At 46.3% G+C, this 21,392-nt stretch overlaps 1 long non-coding RNA gene across 3 annotated transcripts; it reads left to right on the forward strand.

The window, feature by feature from the left end:
• Positions 1 to 15,868: 15,868 nt before the first annotated feature.
• LOC125551419 lies at positions 15,869 to 19,031 on the forward strand. Of its 3 annotated transcripts, none has more exons than XR_007302555.1 (5): positions 15,869 to 16,375; positions 16,552 to 16,625; positions 16,734 to 16,923; positions 17,050 to 17,236; positions 18,407 to 19,031. It is a non-coding gene; the product is annotated as an uncharacterized LOC125551419 (long non-coding RNA). The 3 variants fall into 3 exon arrangements; XR_007302554.1 differs by having other exon boundaries at positions 15,870 to 16,375; positions 16,734 to 16,819; XR_007302553.1 differs by having other exon boundaries at positions 15,870 to 16,375; positions 16,734 to 17,236.
• The last annotated feature ends 2,361 nt before the right edge of the window (positions 19,032 to 21,392 follow it).

Below are 21,392 nucleotides of genomic sequence, written 5' to 3' on the forward strand. Positions count from 1 at the left end.
AAGGGCTGATGATGAACAGTACAAGGGAAGAACAGCCTCGCGAGAGGTGTTCTTGAGATGGTGCGATGAACTGCTTTGGTGAGTTCAGTCGCCTCTCTCTCTCTCTGCTGGGGTTCTACGAGATCTCTAGCCCTCTGGGTGTGTTGATCTCTCTGAGGTGTTCCTCTACTCTGTGGTGGCTAGCTCTATTTATAGAGGCCCTGGGCCTCTCCCCAAATAATGAGCAGGAAGGGCGCCAACAATTGGCCATTTTGGAGGGGAACATCTAGTACAAGTTATCCTGACCAAAGGTGGTCTTTGGCTGCCAAAAGTACTGGTGATGACGCCGTCTTGGGCTCCACGGTGACCTCCGTCCTGCCGCTCTGCTAGTCTTGGTCTCGTTGCACCGGAATGGCAACCTTTGCCCGATGCCTTGGCCTATGCTTGCCCCCTTTGCACCAAAGGGGAAACAAGGACACTGCGCAGGCCGGCGCCCGCCTGGTGCCCGCCTGGTCTCGATCGTCATGGCTTGCGTCACGGGCGCCTCGCGAGGTACCCCTGCCTTGATCTCTCCGCCTCCCCGCGAGCCTGCCTGATGAGGCTGCCTCTGAGGAAGCTTTTTGTCGTCCTCCCCGCGAGGCTTGGCCCCTCGCGAGGGTCTTGAGCTTGAGCTGATGAAGATGGGCCACGCTGGGCCCCCACTTGAGCCACGCCGCAGGCCGCAGACAGGCAAGTCTGGGGACCCCCGTTCCCAGAACGCCGACACACACCAACAGGGAATGCTGGGTCTTTAAGCAGGCCGGCAGGCTAAACGCCGACCACAAGGGGAGGGAGACACCAAGCAAAGACGAGGATGAGCCTCGTCAGTAGAACACTGGGGAACAGAAAAAAATTCCCACCAGAGGTCAAAACAGTGAACATGATTCACGTAACAAAGAGGAGGAGCAAACACGCGCTCTGAGACACATGCGCCATAGAGCCCGTCACCCCCAAGTTCAACCCCTGTTCGGCCTGCCCGATCACCTTTGATCGTAGGGATCACCCAACTAGTATCTGGCATGGAGGATCGGCCGCCTTGGTACTAGACCCAATAATTGACGGATACCATCTCACCAGAGTCCTTATGGACGGCGACAGTAGTCTTAATCTGATATATCAGGACACAGTCCGCAAAATGGGGATAGACCCGACAAGAATCAGGCAATACTACCTTTGAAGGAGTAATACCAGGCTCAGAGGCCCGCTGCACGGGCTCTCTCGTACTAGAGGTTGTATTCGGTTCTCCCGACAACTTCCGAAGTGAAAGGTTTACCTTCGACATCGCTCCATTCTGAAGCGGCTATCAAGTGCTACTCGGAAGAACGGCCTTCGCTCATTTTAATGTAATACCGCATTACGCTTACCTTAAGCTTAAGATGCTCGGTCCACGTGGCATCATCACAGTTAGCGGAAACACAGAACGTTCCTTGCACACGGAAGAACGTGCGGTGGCTTTAGTAGCTGAACACTGAACGCCCTCTCCAACCAGAATAAATGATCGGTCGTCAAGACTGCGGACATGGCTAGACGAGTCCGGCGAATCACTAGCTGTAACAGCTCAGATAAACTTAAAACTGGGTTGATGGATATACCCCTATAGGTGGTGCTAGGGGATTCCCCCATGTAAAAAGGACTATAGTTCAGCTTGATCTTATTTAGATTGAATTTTAATGGTTTATTGAGAGTAACCAATTTCTCGCATGAGAACTTTCACCTGGGCTTTCCTCTCTTACATATGATCATCGTGCTACACCCTTCTAGGATATGGCACAACGGAGACACAGGCGCAGACGTGCAGCAGGGCCCCGTTCAAAGGTTTCTTTTTAGATTAAGACCCTGTGTAAACCTTTTTTACCGTCTCTTGTTGCTTCACACCCTCGGGATACTCAACATAACCAAGAGGTATGCTGGCATTATTGACATTTCGTCACGTCAGACTAATGCATGTACCTAGAAATTCAGGTCTTATTATCAAGGGTGTTACTCAGCCCAGTATACGTTGTAAAGACCGAATACCTTAGGGAGTGTTCGGCGTCGTGAGTTTGGACTTATATGCAACTCTGAATCATGTCTCTGGTTAATAGTTGGGTTTGCCCGGCTCCCGTGTTTTGCTACCTTACGTTCCGCTCTATCGGCTAAGGTGGCACCGGGAGAACTACTGCGATTGTGCCTTGGTTCATCTGGATGAGCACCTCAGTAGAGAAAGCCGAAAACTGACTGTCATGATAATGCGCGAGACTAGTCAACCACTCGAGGACTCAGCGGAATCTTTGTGATTCCTCCGCATTAATGAAGGACCGGTTTCCCGGTCATGTACGTACGTGCACCGTATCCGGATAAGCACGGACGTACCAGGGGCTACATAGTAGCCCCACTGTCAAACTCCTATGGCTAAGTGAAAGTGTTAAAGCAATATAGTCCGATTGCCTTGTTCGCCGCACTATCACCTCCTTAATGGACCAAGACGTTGGATCAAGTGTGAATACGCGCTTTTTTGAACACCCCCGCATTATATGCGTGGGGGCTGAAGCCGACGACTGCAAACTTTCAGGTTATGTACATACATAAAACGGCCGCACAGGAGGCATCATAATACTTTCAGGCAAAAGTATAAAGACGACCTTTTATAAGCCAAATAGCATTGTTTTTACAAATTGGGATACATGTCACTCGAACATGATACTCTTCGAGCACTGAGCCTCTATTAGACGAGCGCCTTCTAGGACTTCTCCAAAATAGTGCTCGGACGAGACCTGGCCTACGGCCGGACCCCGAGTTGCAATAGCGGTGGCGTCCATCTCTGCCCAGCATGTCTTAACACGGGCAAGAGCCATCCGTGCACCCTCTATGCACGTCGACCTCTTTACGACGTCAATATGCGGCACAACGCCAAGGAATCTTTGCACTAACCCAAAATAACTATTCGGCCTTGGTCCTTCCGGCCAAAGATGATCCACGACACACCTCATGGCAAGCCCGGACAACCTATGGATCTCAGCCCACTCGGCCATTTGCTCATTTAACAGTAGCGGACGCGTCGGAGCACTGAACTGCGACCAGAACAACTTTTCCACTTCGTGATCTTTTTGATCTTTGAAGAACTCAGTCGCATCAGCAATACTCATTGCCAGGTCCGAATACACGTCTGCAGCACTCCATAATTGATCCAGAGGGGCATACTTCGGATCCTCGAACTTCGTCCGCAACAAAAAGGGCTTCCCAGCCGTGATATGTCTAGCCTGGCGAAGCTCCTCCTTCGCCACTCTAATTTTAGAGAGGGTCTCCTTGGCTGCTACCATGGTTTTCTCCAAGTTCGTTGTATTAGCTTGGCTTTCCTTTTCAAGCAGCTCATACCGGTCGGCGGCATCCTTCAGTTCAATAGCCATCTTGGCTATTTTATCTTTGCTCTGGCGACGATCAGCCTATTCGACTCTTAACTCTTCGGCCGCCTTTAGGGCGGCCGCATCACTCCTCCTTGCTTGTTTCTTGGCTGGGGCAAGTTCCGCCCGAAGGGTCTCCACGGCAGTAGCTCCATCTGCAGTCATAGCATATTATAGATACTAGCATCACACTCCTCTTAATATTTGTTGACCACCCGAAAATACATACCCTGTGCCTCGTCAAGCCGCTTGTTCACAAGAGCGAAGTCAGCATCTGCCACGTCAAGTTGCCAGATAAATCCGGCAAATTCAGCAGTCCGGACAGCCACCGGGCCGTCAGCCGCCCGCACATGAAAGCAGCGCAATAATTACCTGGGACTACGATCCTCTGATTGCCACCTCCTGATAGCACCTAGAGTCTCAGGGGCTACTATCTATATAGAGCACACCTAGCGTGTGCGGTACCATCAAACAATTGTTATATATTACTTTGCGTACCTCAAAACCTCTTAGCAGGCTTGTAAAAGCTTCATGCAACCCACTTGTGGCGGACGAGATCCTCTCAACCACCGTACTCATTAAAGTACGATGCTCCTCTGAAATAGCCGCTTTCTCCAAAAGACTCATCAGTGCGTCTGGTTGCCCACTTGATAGTCCCGGACTCTTTTTGTTGCTCTCCATAGGAGACGAATACTCCGGACTGCGGGTGGCCGAAGGGTTACCTTCAGGCCCTGGCGGATCAGGAGAAACCCTCCATGATGACACCTCAGGGTCGTCCGCCCCAGGAGGCGGGGAGGCAGGGGGAGGCGTTTTGCTCTCCATCATCTCCGGAAGAAGATCCCCCGAAGACGAACTCTGCTGAGAAGGGCTCCGAGCCGGACTGTAAGATATATGTCTCGGTTATTGTCCTCGGACATAAAGCAGGATATATTTACCAAAAGCACTTTTGATTCACTTACGGCTCGGTGGAGGGCTGGCCCCCTTGCGGGCACTATGCGGTAAGGACACCCTCCGAGGCAGTGCCTCCTGACGAAGATTTCCTCCCTCGTTTGGAATCTTTCATTTCCAAGTCGTCAGAGACAGTCCTTTTCCTTCCTAGGGGGGGAGGGGATCCAAGATTCTTCTCCCCGATCATCCTCCTTCGTGGAGACACTAATTCCCCCAGTTTGGACGAGTGATGCGTGAGGCCCGCTTTCGGCTTCTTTATCCCTCCCTTTATCTCCCTCTGATGGCACTTGATAAGGTGCGTGCTCGAGCATCCTGGCTAGTACAAGATCCGGTGAGCCTTCAGGAAGGGGGGCCGAACACCTGATCATCTTTGCCTTTCTTATCCAGTCCTGGCCAAGATTGATTTTTTTAGAATAATGTTGTGACAATTAAAAAGACAGCATGTTCGGTCATAGAATAACTCACCTGGGTATCTGGACGGTTGTAGTTGAGACCTGCATCCTCGGTGGTGTCCGGACACTTTATTCGTGATCCGAAGAACAATCCACACATCTCTTAGAGTGGCATGCCGAAGAACTGTTGAATAGCTCGCGGTCCTTCCGGATTGAACTCCCACATATGGAGAGATCGACGTTGGCACGGTAGGACCCGACGAACTAGCATGACTTGCATTACCTTGACAAGGCTGACATCTCTCTTGAGGAGATCCTAGATGCGACTCTGCAATGTCGGCACGTCATTAACTGGCCCCCAGTCCAGCCCCTTGTTGACCAATGACGCCAGTTGCGGCGGGGGGCCCGGACGGAAGGCGGGGGGAGCTACCCACTTAGTACTTCGGGGAGCTGTGATGTAAAACCACTCCCGCTGCCATAAGCTGGACACCTCCGGGAAGGAACCCTTTGGCCATGGGACATCGACGCCTTTGGGTATTATGGCGCCTCCACATTCTACGTGTCGCCCATCGATCATCTTCGGCTTCACATTAAAGGTCCTAACTCATAAGCCAAAGTGTGGGGTGATGCGGAGGAAGGCCTCACATACGATGATAAATGACGAGACGTGAAGGATGGAATCTGGGGCTAGATCGTGGAAATCGAGCCCGTAATAGAACATAAGCCCTCTAACAAAGCGATCAAGACTAAAACCTAGCCCTCGGAGGAAGTGGGAAACAAATACGACGCTCTTGTTGGGTTCGGGAGTGGGGATGACCTACCCTTGAGTAGGCAGCCTGTGCGAGATTTCGGCGATCAGATACCTGGCTTCTCTTAGCTTCCTGATGTCCTCCTCTATGATAGAAGAGGGGACCCACCGGCCTTGAAGGTTGGATCCGGACATGGTTGAAGGTCCGGAGCACTTAGCTTGAGCCTTGGGTGTCGGAACTCAAGGTGGTGGGAGGGAAGCATCGAGCACGAGAAGAAAAGGACATGCCTTGGCCCCTTTATAAAGAGGGTGAATATCAAGCGTCCTCCGCGTGCCCGTTTGGAACTTGCCTAAAATCAAGGAGTCATATTAACAAACACGGTTGGGTTACCCACACCCGTATTGATGAGAATCCCGTGATGGGGGGACACGATCTCTGCTTCGACAAGACATGCCTAGAAAACCGCCTCGCAACACGTGCGATGGTAGGCAGGGAAAAACGATTCGTAATGACCGGGCCACAGCAGGACATCACGTTATGAAAAGATTGTCAGCAGATTGGATTTGTGGAATAATATACTCTCTATGGTGGTATGTGGAATTTGTTTTGCAGAGCCGGATACGACCCTTGGGTTCAAAAATCTTCTATGGAGTATTCGGAGAAGGAACCCGCCTTGCAATGCCGAAGACAATCTGCGCACCGGACTCATAGTCATTGAAGCCTAGTTCAGGGGCTACTGAGGGAGTCCTGGATTCGGGGGTCCTCGGACAGCCGGACTATATACTTTGGTCGGACTGTTGGACTATGAAGATACCAGATTGAAGACTTCGTCTCGTGTTCGGGTGGGACTCTCCTTTGGGTGGAAGGCAAGCTTGGCAATTCGGATATGTAGATCTCCTCCCTTGTAACCGACTGTGTGTAACCCTAGCCCCTTCCGGTGTCTATATAAATCGGAGGGTTTAGTCCGTAGGACAACAACAATCATAATCATAGGCTAGCTTCTAGGGTTTAGCCTCTACGATCTTGTGGAAGATCAACTCTTGTAATACTCATATCATCAAGATCAATCAACCAAGACATAGGGTATTACCTCCATCGAGAGGGCCCGAACCTGGGTAAACATTGTGTCCCCTGCCTCCTGTTACCATCCGCCTTAGACACACAGTTCGGGACCCCCTACCCAAGATCCGCCGGTTTTGACACCGACAGGAGGCATTGGGAAGTAATAAGTAGATGATGGGTTGCTAGAGTCACAGAAGCTTAAACCCTAGTTTATGCGTTGCTTTGTAAGGGGCTGATTTGGATCCATATGTTTCATGCTATGGTTAGGTTTACCTTAATACTTCTGTTGTAGTTGCGGATGCTTGCAATGGGGGTTAATCATAAGTGGGATGTTTGTCCAAGTAAGGACATCACCCAAGCACCGGTCCACCCACATATCAAATTATCAAAGTACCGAAAGCGAATCATATGAACGTGATGAAAACTAGCTTGACGATAATTCCCATGTGTCCTCGGGAGCGCTTTACTTCATATAAGAGTTTGTCCAGGCTTGTCCTTTGCTACAAAAAGGATTTGTCCATCTTGATGCACCTTATTTAGTTTTATTACTTGCTACTTGTTACAAATTACCTAATCACAAAACTATCTGTTACCGATAATTTCAGTGCTTGCAGAGAATACCTTACTGAAAACTGCTTATCATTACCTTCTGCTCCTCGTTGGGTTCGACACTCTTACTTATCGAAAAGGCTACGATAGATCCCCTACACTTGTGGGTCATCAAGACTTTTTTCTGTCGTCGTTGCCGGGGAGTGAAGCGCCTTTGGTAAGGAAAAATTTATATAGTGTGCTGAAATTTACTGTCACTTGTTACTATGGAAAGTAATCCTTTGAGAGGTTTGTTTGGGGTATCTTCAACTCGTCCGGAACAACAATTAGTTACTCCTCAACCTACTGGACCTACTAAAAATGAAAACATTTACTTTGAAATTCCTTCGGGTATGATAGAGAAACTACAAGCTAATCCTTTTGCAGGAGATGGAACATTGCATCCCGACTTACACTTAATCTATGTGGATGAAGTTTATGGATTATTTAAGCTTGTAGGTATGCCCGATGATGTTATCAAGAAGAAAGTCTTCCCTTTATCTTTGAAGGAAGATGCATTGACATGTTATAGGCTATGTGATGATATGGGATCATGGTACTACAAACGGTTGAAAGTGGAATTCCATCAGAAGTTTTATCCTATGCATCTTGTTCATCGTGATCGCAATTATACATATAATTTTTGGCCTCGCGAAGGAGAAAGCATCGCTCAAGCTTGGGGGAGGCTTAAGTCAATGTTATATTCATGCCCCAATCATGAGCTCTCAAGAGAAATGATTATTCAAAAAATTTATGCTCGGCTTTCTGACAACAACCGCTCCATGCTCGATACTTCTTGTACTGGTTCCTTTATGATGAAGACTATTGAATTCAAATGGAATTTATTGGAGAGAATTAAACGCAACTTTGAAGATTGGGATCTCGACAAAGGTAAGGATTCAGGTATAACACCTAAGTTTGATTGTGTTAAATCTTTTATGAATACCGATGTTTTCCGTAAATTTAGCACTAAATATGGACTTGACTCTGAGATAGTAGCTTCTTTCTGTGAATCCTTTGCTACTCATGTTGATCTCCCTAAGGAGAAGTGGTTTAAATATGATCCTCCCATTGAAACAAAAGTAGTTGCACCTATTAAATTTGAAGAAAAGACAATCACTTATAATGATCCTGTTGTTCGTACTGCTTATGTTGAGAAACCACCTTTCCTTGTTAGAATAAAGGATCATGCTAAAGCTTTAACTGTGGTTCGTGAAAGTAATATTGGAACTTATACACCTCCTGAGCAAGTTAAAGTTGAACTAAACCTAGACTTATATTGTTGAGTTTCTCCATCCAGGCCGAGTTCTAGGCATGCTTGTCCTTGTTGCACGAATCCTTCATGTCTCTGTAGTAGGGGTCGATGATGGCCTCGGCGAGGTGAACCAGTGAGTCCTTCTCATGCTCCTTGTTGCCCCAGATCTTGTATTGGCCCTGGATGTCGATAATATTCTGGCAGGCAATGCCCGATTCTTGAGCGTCTTTACATCATTGGTGATGTCCATTGTAGCGAACATGTAGTGGGGGCTGTTGAAAAACCTGGCAAAATGCTCGCAAAGCCTTATGGCTAGGCAGTAGTGGTAGACAAGGACGTGGTGGTGCACGCACATCTGGGTGACGGCGACCTTGGGACGAGACCTGACACGAGCGCGGGTGTACTGGGGGTCGAACCTGACCACCTTATACTTCTTCGCAGCAAGCAACAACTCCATGATGTGGATGGAGTGCTCCACCCAGACCAGGTCATTGGTGTACACCACCGAGAGGTCCATGAACCTTCTATGGGTGTCCACCACGGCATGCATGGTGAACTGTTGCTCGTTGTCGGCAGCCGCTCGGAGCACCATTGGAGCCGCGCAGGATACCCTCTAAGAATTTCTCGTGGTGGGCGTGCTTATTGCAATGGTGGGGCACCATCGAAAGCTTGAGGAGACACAAGGGTGAAATGGCCTTGTAATAAATGGGGGTCGGCCGGCCTGTAATCGTCACGTCTTGTCACGACGTTCATAGCGGAGGATTCCAGTGCATGCTTGACAACACTGCCCCGCACGCGTGGGCTCAAAGAGGCACCAAATGTATCATCGGTGAGCCTGTTCCCGCATTGCCGTGTTGTTTACCATGCAAGCTTCCCGCCCAGCTTGTTTGGCCACGCGCTGGCTAGAAGAGGGAGAAATCATGGGCGTCTATTGGCAAAACGCTTTGTAAAAACGAAGTGTGTGGAATGACTTCGATCATAAGTTTACCCGTGGGTGATGAGGTCAAAGTTACATAGAAGGGTGATGATGGACACTCGAGTGCGATAAGTAATTCTGTGCTTTATAGTGCACACGGTGGAAGAAACCAACTGTGTGCAATAATGTCGAAGATCGCACTCAAGTTAGCTATACAGATCATGTGTTGTGAGATCGACAAGGTAAACTGATTCGAGAATGGTTAATAAAATCTAAGACCATTGCATATTATGGTCAAAATAGTGTTAGCAATATGCAAGTCTCATATGATGCCATTTCAATGATTGTACCACAAAAGCTCGAAATGTTACAAGGTTCAAATTCCAATGTTATATGGCTCAAATTCGAAGATTACAAGGTTCAAAATGATATTAGAAATGAAATTCAGCTCATTACCTCCAAACACTCGTGCTGATCCGCTGAGCATGGATATCAGAGAGGTTCAAACTAATATCACCACTTCTAAGTCTGGTTTCGAAACCTCACCATTTTTGCAAAGGGCTCAGCCACTGAGAAGTCATGTATGGGGTTGACACGATGACTTCCGATACTCTGTCATCTGAAGTTCCAAAATGAAATTCAGCATTTTTCGAGCCTACTCCATTCTGCCGCAGGCGCCGGCGCTATTCAACAAACCAATCATTTTTGCGAAATAAATATAGGGCAAACCTCATTTCCTTCAGCACCCTTGCTCTGAGCACAAAGAACCTGGCTAATATAATCTCTGGTAAGGTCCCTCTGTAGGTGTTCAAAGTAATTTCTGAGAGATGCAGATCTAGGCATTCGACGTGATGGTTATATTGTATCACATTATCGACCACTAGGCCTAATATTATCCGCAAAATAAGAAAACATGTTAGTGCCTACATGCAGTTTTGAACATTACTACAGGCCTATTTGGTTTCCAGGATTTGTAAAATGCACTAACATGCCATCTTCGATCTGACATGATTAACATGGGCATTTGATTACATTCTAGAAAAGTGTAGCCTTCTTCACAATAGGTTGGAGTGGATGAAAAGTTCCCTAAGAAAACATGAACTCCCTTATGGTTAACATTTAACGGGAAAGGAACATCACCTCGATATATAGCTTCTCCAGGCACGGAAAGCATCTCAGGAATCTGACAGCTTGCTCTAGGTTGGGGCCGATAGATTCTAGTGCCAAGACCTTCACTGTGTGCATTTTCGGGCTCAAGCTTGTCGGAATCGTTTTCTGGATGACAGACGAACAAACATCTTCAAAATTAGAAATAATGTTAATTTGTAGAAGGAGAGGTAGAAGGCGGCTATTGTACCTGAATAGGTGTGGATCCAATAACAAGTTCGGAGTATTTATGAGACGAGTAGCTTACCACTGTCAATTTCGGCGCAGAAATGAAATTGATTCTTGTTGGAACTTCTTGATCAACTACAAGTAATCTCTCAAGTGCAGGTGTGTCCTCAATGATCATACCGTGGTACACATCTTGTGATGTCTTCCTGCCGCACCAGCAACACACATAAACAGTCCGGAGAGTCATGGAAGGTACTCAACCCATTGATCACCTGAAGACGAAGGTACTCGAGTGCAATACACACACGGAGCGGGCGCTCCATGTCACCGTTTGAGAGGCAGACAGCGACGAGCTCGAGGTCCTTCAGTCGTGGTAGAATAAGAGTGGGCACGTCATTAAGGGGGGGGGAATGGCAGTTCCTGAACTTGGCGACGCGCAGCGTGGGTGCGAGGCGGAGTGCGGACGTTGGCAGCAACCGCATGTGCCCATCATCAATAGTTAGATCCTCGAGCTGAGCTAGGGTGGGGGATCGGAACCAGTCGTCAAGCTTGGCTCGGTCCTTGCCCTTGGAACGAAACTTGCCCATTCTAAGGCCTTTGGTTGGTCTAAGGTGACTGCCGAGGATCTTGGAGTACGCATCCAAGCTTTTGCAATAGCCATGGCAGAGCTCGTGGGTGTCGATGAGGTTGAGAGGGCTGGAGTTCCATAGGGGGGCGCCACCGCCGGGAAAGGACGGTTGTCCGCGCCCCATATTTGATTGGGAGGAGGGAGATGATGACTCTCAACATATCAACGTGGAGACTACTGATGAAGTCTAGGCCTGCCGGAGTCGCTTGCGATTCTAGCTCCCCCCGCCTCCACTTGTTGGCAGCCCCGTTCTCCACCTCCGGAGTCTCCTTGTCAGCTGCGCTTTGTGATAGAAATGGGAGTACAGGGAATATTTAGTTAAAACAGGACAATAGAAAAGTGTATTGGTAACTAGAAGTTATTAGGTAGGAATATAGTAAGAAAAGGGAATAACAATTGGTTCCTTAAATACTACACAATTCATTTGACATTGCTGGGTAAGTCAACATGTAGATAGTTGAAAAGAAAACTTCCTTCGAACAAAGTCTGGACAGATGATTTTGTCGGGGAAGTTAGCATATATCTCATGACCAGGCCCTTTTATGTGCAGTGCAATTTTAGTGCCAGCTTTCAGTACATAAAACTTTGCAATTTCTTTCCAAAAGCCAGTGCCAAAATAGGAGTCACCATGTTCATCAAGTCTTACGGTAGCAACGATTGTAAATCCATGGTTTGTGTGCAGTATGACATCCGTGGAGCCTTCATCTATGTAAAGGGAAAAATTGTGCACTACATAATATGTTGCATAGCAAGGGATGTTCTGCGGAAAATGGTAGGATTGTTAAAGAAAATATGGTAACATGCAAACCCAAATTGAAAGAACTGTACATCAGTTGAAATTGAAAAGACAAAATCTATAATTAAACAGATAGGGTAAACATGATGTCATGGAAATATGAGAGTAATCGAAAGAACAATACATCATTAATTTGCCTAATATACAAATAAGAGGGGGGAAATCCCCTTTGACGTATATGGTGCATGTGGCACCTTTTATCCAAATGTAACAATATTTAGCATATGGTCAGGAAAGTAGGCCATGCCAACCGATTTAGGGTGAGATTGAACATACTGTGCGTCTCCTCAAGTTATCTGGTATGGGAGATGAAATCTCTGGCGGAGGTTGCGAAGTCCTGAATTGTCGGCGCACTGTACATTATATGAATAAAAGAAAACCCTCAAATCAGCTCGAATAAAAATGAATTCACAGCAATTTCCACCGGGTGATTAAAGGAGGCAGATGAACTGGGATAAGAGATGAGATAATATCTCGTTAAATATTTACCTTGTCGTCCATGAGAAAGAACCCTCAGTACAGTAGATTCCCCAACCGAGTGGAGCTGGGTCGACCGCGAGCAGCGTCGAGAAAGTCGATGGCGATAGGCGGCGGCAAGCGGAAGTGGCGAAATGCAGTGGGCTTTGCCGGCAGCCTGGCGGCGGTAGGCGGTGAGCTAAGTGTTTACCGCTATGATAGGCGGTGCCATGGCATAGGCACGGATGAGCTTGTGTAGGTGTGAATGGGGAATGCACCGGAGGGGCTGAGGGGGTGGCGGGCGGGGTGAGGGTTTTTGTGACGTGGGGATGGTGAGGGTTTTCTTTTTTCTTTTTTGAATTGGGTGTTGAGGGTTTTCTGTCCCACAAAGAATTTTGGGGGCGACGTTTTGCTAGAGCAAACCGTGTGTGATTGACGGAGAAGGCAAAATGAAAGTCATTGTACACAGTTCCAATTTTGGGAACCGTGTGTGATTGACGTACTTCCTCCGTCCTTGTTTATTGGTTCCCCATTGTAATTTTTACCAAAAATTTGGTGAAATATTTAACATACTCAGACATAGATAATAAGCGTACACGTACATAAGCATAGTTTAACCATAAGTAGTACATAGTTTAACCGCATTAAGCATAATCAAGCGTACATATATAGTTTGATCCATCCGACATCTCATCTCACAGGCCGGCACGATCTTGAAGCTTCTCCAGCTACTCGGCGTACATGCCGTGCGCCACACTGCGAGAATACTTTTGCTTGAAGGAGCCAACGGTCTGTCCTCTTGCATGCGCCAGCACACTTAGATACGCGTCATGATGCTTCTGGTTGGAAAATGGGCATCCATAGCCACCGTTCCAGGTCCTAATATGCCTATTATGCATTCCCGCATAAACCTCCCTCAGGATTTGCCTGTTGTACCTCCTCTGGACATCTTCATCCTCGCTCTCCACATAGTCAGACAACACCTATACAAATAGTAAAACAAATTTGGCATCAAATCAATGATTACATGCCGTGAAGTAGGATTGGGAATTTATGACTATTTATTTATACATATCTAGAGATTATGATTTGATTTTTAAGCATAGTCGTCTATATACAGACCAATCTTGAAGAAAATAATGGCACAAACATATGTGTGTCATTGAAAATCAATTGTTAAGCCCTGGCTAGGAATTATTAGCACGAACACTAACCCTAGTCGGATTACTAGCAGAAATCATTTGCACAGATAAAACAACTAATCACTTATCACATGTAACATTCAAACAATCAATACACTACACGGATCTAACGAAACTTACTCAGATTTCATGGATTGGGAGAACATAACCATAGGATTTCTATTCCAAAAAGGGGGAGGCAGGAGTAACCAGAGAAACCCTATGTAACGCCTCGAGACCGTTGCGCCAAGTGTCTTCTCGTTATTCGCCGTCATTGTCGTGTCATTTGCTTTCTTGGTGCATCTTTCCATGTCATCATGTGCATTGCATTGTCATGTTTTTTAAAACTTGCATCCGTCTGGGTCTCTCAGTTCTTTCCGTTGTCTGTTCTAAGCCCAGACACACTTGCACGCGCCTGCGACACGTCCGAAATATTATTTTATAAGTGGCCGAAGAATGTCCTCGGAATGGGATGAAATTTGGCATGCTGTGTTTTTATGTTGTCGATAGACCGCCTGCCAAATTCCATCGCATTCGGAGTCCGTTTGACGCTCCAACGGATAACTGTAGCGGCTTTATAGTCGGTCTAACGTCGGACGTTTTTGGTGTCCGAAATCCGTGCCGGGCTGCATTTCTCCCCTCTCCTCTCTTCCCAACCGACTCTCCATAGTCCACCTAACCCCTCCTTGCTTAGTGCATCGACCCCTCGAGTGCTCGTCCGAAGTTGTCCCGAACCCGACCCGCTCTGTCGTCACCAATGGGTCCGGATCATCCCCAAACGTCCCTAAAATATCTCCGTTTTCTTATTTGGACTCCCTAACCCATTTATTCCGGACCGTCCGATCGTGATCGGAGGATCCAAATCATCACCCATTTTGCATATATATATATATATATATATAGACCCCTAGCCCATTTAGACCAAACCCTGAAATCTAAGAAGTTTGTCCCTGCCGCCGCCGCTCCACCAAATTCCCCTCGGGATCTCCCCTGTCCCATCCACCATTCCATCACGCAGCCGCCACTCCTCTCCTCCTTGATTTGCACGCCCGGCCAACCGGAGCTCCTCTCGATCCAACTCCATCCACCTCACCTGCTACCTCCTCCTGCAAGCCTCCTACCACCTCGCCTGATCCCCTAGCGTTGGAGCCCCTGTCCAGATGCTCCCGCAATGACCCAGTGCCAGCCTCCCGCGCTCAGCCTCCTCCTCGCCGGTGCTTCCCCCATCGAAGGTTCCTGGCCAGCAGCAACAGTCAGCAGGAACCGCCCATTCCTCCTTCTCCCTTCATTTTTCCCCTGGATCTCTCTCTCTCTCTCAGATCTTTTCCTCTCGCGGGTTCACAGGGACGAGTGTGATGGAGAGCCAAGCTCCCGTTCCAGGTCCTCCCCGCCGCCTCGATGCCCGCATCTGGCCAGATCCGTCGATGCCTCGCCTCCTCCTTCGGCTCTCGACGACATAGGCCCCGGTGACGCCTCCTGAACCTGATGATGCCGCCAAGTTCCCCGCCGCTGCTACCGTTCCCCTGCCATGGCGCCTCGGCCTCCTCTGCTCCTACACCTGAGGCCTCGAGCTCCTCCGGCTCGACCCCGTCCGCCGAGCTCCCTGCCGCATCGGAGTCCCGCCGCTTCCCTTCCCTGCATCGGTGCCAAGGCCTCGTCGCCGGAGTCCTGTGCGTTGTCGTGCCTGTTGACCGGTCCCGCTGCTACGTCTTCTTTTCACGAGAGACGAGCCCCACGACCTGAAGCCCGCGTCCCTGCCTCGCGTTGACCGCGCCCTTGATCCGAGCCCGCGTGGACGAGCGCCAAGACCCAGCTCACCTCTGCCTCGCCCACGGGACTCCTCGTTCAGCCCAGCCAGATCTGGCCGCTGCGTGAGCAGCCCCAGGCCTTTTCCTCTGTTGGGCCAGCAGATTCGCCCGTTATTGTTTTTTTTCAGTATGCGAATTCTAACCTATAAGGATACTAGCCGACCCTCCTCCACGAAGCTCCCTTGAATTGGGATGTTTTTGGCCCTTCGATCGCGTTGAATCTGGTCAACTAAGCGGCCAGGTCCGTCGGATCCTTACCGCTGATTTCACCTTGCGGTTGACTTTTGAGGTCCATGACTGGTGGGCTTGGGGTCCCTTCCGATTGGCTGGGTGAAACTTTATTGCGTGAAACTGCCCGTTCCCCACTCGCCGCGTGCGCCTCGCGCATTTGCTGGCCCGCTTCGGTGTGGTTCCAACACAGCCTCCACTCCACCAACCTAGCTCTCTTTCCCCAATCCCCTTCTCCCGCACGAACCCTAGCAATCGACAGCCGCCACACCCTCACTCGTCCCAGCCGCCTCCAGCTTGCTTCCTCCTCCTCAATCCTCCTGCATTGGTCACGCCCCTCCTCCCGCATCTCACCCATCTCGATGAATCTGAGGCGTGCGGGCACGGAGGCGAGGTTCTCCGGCGGCGACTGGAACCTCCAGGCAGAGGGCGACCCGATGGATCCGTCCCTGTAGGAGCGAGAAGGAAGGAGAGGATGTAGATATTGAGGAAAGAGGAGACCGGCCACGGAGATGGGATGAGAACGTCCATGCCGAGCCAATCGAGCCACACCTCCGGTGCGCGACCCCAGGGAGGATTTTGCGCTGCCGTCTTCTTGAGCCAGCCTGTGCCCTGGAAGAAGGACACCAGCCGAGGTAGGCCTCTCCCTCCTCTCTGTACTCCACATGAGTTGTGCAGGTCGCCACCATGACACATCGTCTCTGCTCGCGCTCTCCATGGTCCTGCCCTGCTTGCTGCGTGTGTGATGTGTGCGTGCTTACTGGTGTGTGGCAATTTCTTAATTATAAGTCCCAGTTTATGCACTTTCTAGAAGGATGACGTGGAGGAAAGGATGACGTGGAGGAGGGGCTGCCTTTTCCTCGGAGAGGAGGTCGACCGTCCGAGGTGACAAAGCCTAACTGAACTTCGTGTCGAAGCTTTGTGTGTGTTACTCCTTAATCTGCGTGTGAAATCCAGAGTTCTAATCACCATCCTGGTACTTTCTGGTTTTAGGCATTGTGTGGGAATGAAGCAAAAAGCATGAAGAAAATAGAGCAGGTCGTGTGTCGTCGTGCACGTAGTCTGACTTCCATTGGCGTGTGAGTACCTGCACTTGGACCTTTTTGTGAGCAGTACTAAGTAATCTAATGATCTGATCCTTGCATCTAAGGGAAAAAAAATCTAAGTCATTTCCATTCTGAAGGTCAGGGTACCAACTATTTGTGTTTGTGTCTACAAGCTTTTGATTTTCTGTCCGGTCTATTTTTTATCTGCAATGTTGGACCCTCTTTCCATTTCTTGTGAATAATGTTTTTGTTTGATTGTACAGTCAGTACTGCATATCAACTCTATACTGCAGAATTTGTGAACAATCAGTACTGCACCAGGTTATCTACAGAGGAATGCAAGGATAACTAGATTAAACATTTCACAAGATCCTCCCAAATACAGGAACAAACTCCTTTCAAGATATTATGAGTGTGCTTGATTACCGGGGATTGTCAGATGAAAAGAAGGTATATCCTTTATATTTATCTAGATGCTTAATACGTGATTCTGTAAGGAAGCTATTTATCCTGATGATCTTGATATCCAGTCGTGTATTAGTATAGGCTGTAATTTTTGGCTAGGAATCTATATATACAGTCATGTATGAATAGGCTATGATTCTTTTTTCCTTCTGAACAGATTCTTTTTTCCGTTCACTCCCTGTGAAATAATTTCAGAGCTACTGTGTTGTAGTAATTATTTGGCACATCCATAACTCAACCAGTTTATGCGTGATGATTTAGTATGTATTTAGTCCCAAAGTGAACAAACTATTGGCCTTCGCTAGGCAAGAATAGGTGTTTTGGGACCAAAAGAAAAAAAATTAACTTTGTCAAGCTAACTAGCACACATGGGTCTGAAGCAACTACTTTTTATATCCCTGGACTATAGATACTACATGCATCAGTACTTGATGCATCTCTGATATGCTTTTGCTATTTATTGTTGCCCTTAATTACTACTCTGCTGTGAACCCAATGTTTAGGTTGCAGGCTCAACTGTATATCCATGGATGTTACACGTATGACAACCTATAATTCTATATGAATTTTGTAGCTAGCTTGAAGCGAATGTGGTGATCAACGCTCTAATCTGCGTTCTTTATTTGCATGAATGTTGTGTGCAGATAGGTACTAACCATGGAATATTTTCCTCATTGACGACCAGTACTCCGATAACAATTTATAGAAATTGATATAATTTCACAAGTATACAGATAGCTGACAAGGCAGCAATGCTATTGTTCAAATGTAGTCGAGTCGAGCTTTAGGTGTTTCAGAATGAGCACACATGTTGCTTTCTTAGATTCATTGCAACCAAAAGAATTGGTAATATGTTTTTTCTGAAAACAAGGGTACACCTGTTGGTGTGTATATATTGGCATAGTATTTCTTTTATACTAATGATTCATACAGACAGGAGGGGAATTAGTATCTAACATCTTGGTAAACGTATGCTAGGGATTTTGTGTTCATGTAAAGTCGATACAGAGTCCCTTTTTTATGATGCATTATGATAATGGAAAAGATTTCTGAAAATTGTGTCATCGTAGAGCAGTCCCGTGCCATATTAATGCAGAAGAATAAATTCTTCTACTTCAGATGTGTATTGTGCTTTTAAATGCTGCTCCCGTACAGGACATCGGCGAGAAGGGGCTCTCTGAGGCGGCTGCACTCGGTCCCCCATGCAGCCACGCACCACATCGTCCGGCCACGTTGATGTCGCTGCTGCCTCAGAGACCTGGATGATTCTGTTGTTGGCTTCTGCTATACTCTCTCTCTCTCTCTCAGTGGTGTAGGCAGATTAAAATGGCAGATTCATTCTGTAGGGATTTGGTTAGGAGATGATTCAAGATTTTGATTAGGAATGGTCTAGATGTGGATATGAGTCAATAATGTTCCTCTACGTCCAGTTTGAAAGAAGAGAGTGGGTTCTCAAATACAGTGAGATGTTGGTTGGAGAGTGAGTAATGCAATAGTCTGCGTGTAGTATGAGGTTGGAACTAATGCTAAATATACTATTGTTGGAACTAATACTAAATATACAATTTTGGTTTCTGACCATAATCTAGGTATTTCCTGTTAATAGCGGTAATTGCCTTTGGCTCCTAGGTGCATATACACCCATTGTCGAAATACACATTTCAAAATGTTAAAAAATTCGGAACAAAAATCCCGCGTGTATATCCGGACATTTTATGTGTATGCACAAGGTTTCGGTGAAAAACGACGTTTTTTGTGGCTTGTGTAAAAAAGACAATTTCGAAATACACATTTTGAAATGTTAAAAAATTTGGAACAAAAATCCCGCGTGTAGGTTGATAGAAGCCAAATCAAACCTACATTTGGTGCTTATAAGCTAAAGGTGTTATGAGGGGATGAAAACTGAAGTACAGAATCTCTTAGCTTCATATATTAAGTCTGAAAAGCTTCATTTCTTATCCAGGTTCTATTTTCTTTCAGGCCATCAGTTACGATGTCTTGGCTAGAGCTACAGATACATTGAGAATAAATTTGTTTTGTTTTACTGAATTTCTGTACATTGTACGAAAAAGGTGCACCTATTATGCCCAGTAGAAATTTCAGCTGAGCGATTTGTGCAGACTTACAAAGCTACCATGACAGATGTTAGTGACTGTATTATTGGGGCTATGTTACATCTGTAGGGTTGAATTGATGTCTAGAAATACCAGAGTGACATTTTATCTTATGCAGTGATAAACTGATAATTAAGTAGAGTCATACGTAGTTGGAAACAGGGTCGCCCGAAGCAAACCAGCTGCTTATTCAGTATCTTTAACACTCGTGGAAAAGTTAAATGCCCATCCTAAATTCCTAATTATCATCACATAACTGAAAGTGCGTTAGACCAGTGGGGTTATGAGAAATAAATAATTTCTATCCCATAGCTGAACTGTTTTTTTTTCTCAGTATGTATATATGTCAGAGATGTGTATGATTCAGATAATTTTCTTCATTTGTTCACTTTTCCAATGTATGGCTGACATGCTTCGTTATGTTATATCACATCTGGGAGTGCATTGCACCGGTGGTGTTATCAGAATGGATAATTTCGGTCACATAACTGAGCTATTCCTTTCCTCGGTGTATATATATAAGTTACATATGTGCATGATTATGATAAATCTCTGCATTTGGTAAATTCACCTATGCATGGCTTACATGCTTCTTATGTTACGTTTCTTAAGCTACATGCCTAATTATACAAAATGTTTCCAAGTGAGTGCTTTTCCAATGGACTGGATGCATGGAGGATGTCAGATAAGTTGGTGCTATGTTTCTTGCATGGTTTGTATGTTTGTTGCAAAAAAATAGGACACGAAAAAGATCTATGCTCATGAAGATGGCAGAAGGGAACTACACGTGGAACAAGAGAAGAACCACCTACGCTGGCCAGAGTTGGGCGTCTGGACAGTAGTAATGCACAAAATTGCTTGCCCTATAGAGGCAATGTATTCTACTACTGTGATTTTTTTGTTATAAAATTATGGTTCAACCAAATGTATTTACATTCCTGCTATCAGATTGTACTATGTAAATTATGGGAGGACAATGTAGGCCTTTATATGCAAATAACTCCTTGTTTAAATGAGAACTTGTGCCATTTGACACAACGTGTTTGTTTTCTTACTTGCAAGAATGTGCATTGCCTTTTATTCTACCTTCTGAAAACAATTTATAAGTCACGGCACAGAAATTCTTTACTACTATTATAACTAAATACAAGTGCCTATAAGAAATGCTAACTTGAAATAAAACAAACAACAACCAACCTATATGAAAGTAGAACTCTGCAGACATAAAACAAGAACTAGACAACTTAAATGGTTTCTAATCACTTTTTATCAGAAAATGCAAAGCATTTCAAATAACTCTGGGCATACTGTTGAGTTATATGCTCTTTTTAAATTACAAATGCAATAAGGCTTGCTGGTTATTTTATAAATATAACTGTATCTATGTTTGTTTTCAATCTTAACCTTTTTAGACAATTTCACATAATATAACTAATGGTAACATAACAAATTACGCACGCTCAAGTAAATATTTTGAAAAGAAGTCTTCCTTAAATTTTTCATAAGGGTTACAGTTCATGCCCTATGTGCTTGTTCAAACCTAAACTTAGTAATAATACAAATATTTTCAAAGCCCTCATCATTTTAATTGGGGCTTTGTGCCATTCGGTGCAACATGCAGTCTACTTCTATTAACGAAGTCAAATATTTACAAAACTCAAAACATAAAGTTACTAATAAATGCAAATATCAATGTGCACAATGTTTCAAATGGAACTCTAAATTTGCTATTATATGTGCTTGCCCGCAACTAAACTAACTAAACCATGGGTTTTCTTTTCAATGTGTACATGAATTCAGTGGGTCTCTGCGCCATTCAGCGGGTCCCATACATCAAACTCAGATTTCTCAGCGTAGCAAACATATTTTCAATATAGCATGTTTTAACACATGGGCTTTCTACTACCACCATCGAACATGTTCTTACTAAAGGAAATTATTTTCATCGCAAAGATGGATTTAGCGGGTCTCTGCGCCATTTGGCGCAACGGGTCAACTAGTTTGTCTAATTTCCAGAGAAAGACAGT

The sequence above is a fragment of the Triticum urartu genome, chromosome 4, assembly GCF_003073215.2.
Source record: "Triticum urartu cultivar G1812 chromosome 4, Tu2.1, whole genome shotgun sequence".
NCBI classification, from domain to species: domain Eukaryota; kingdom Viridiplantae; phylum Streptophyta; class Magnoliopsida; order Poales; family Poaceae; genus Triticum; species Triticum urartu.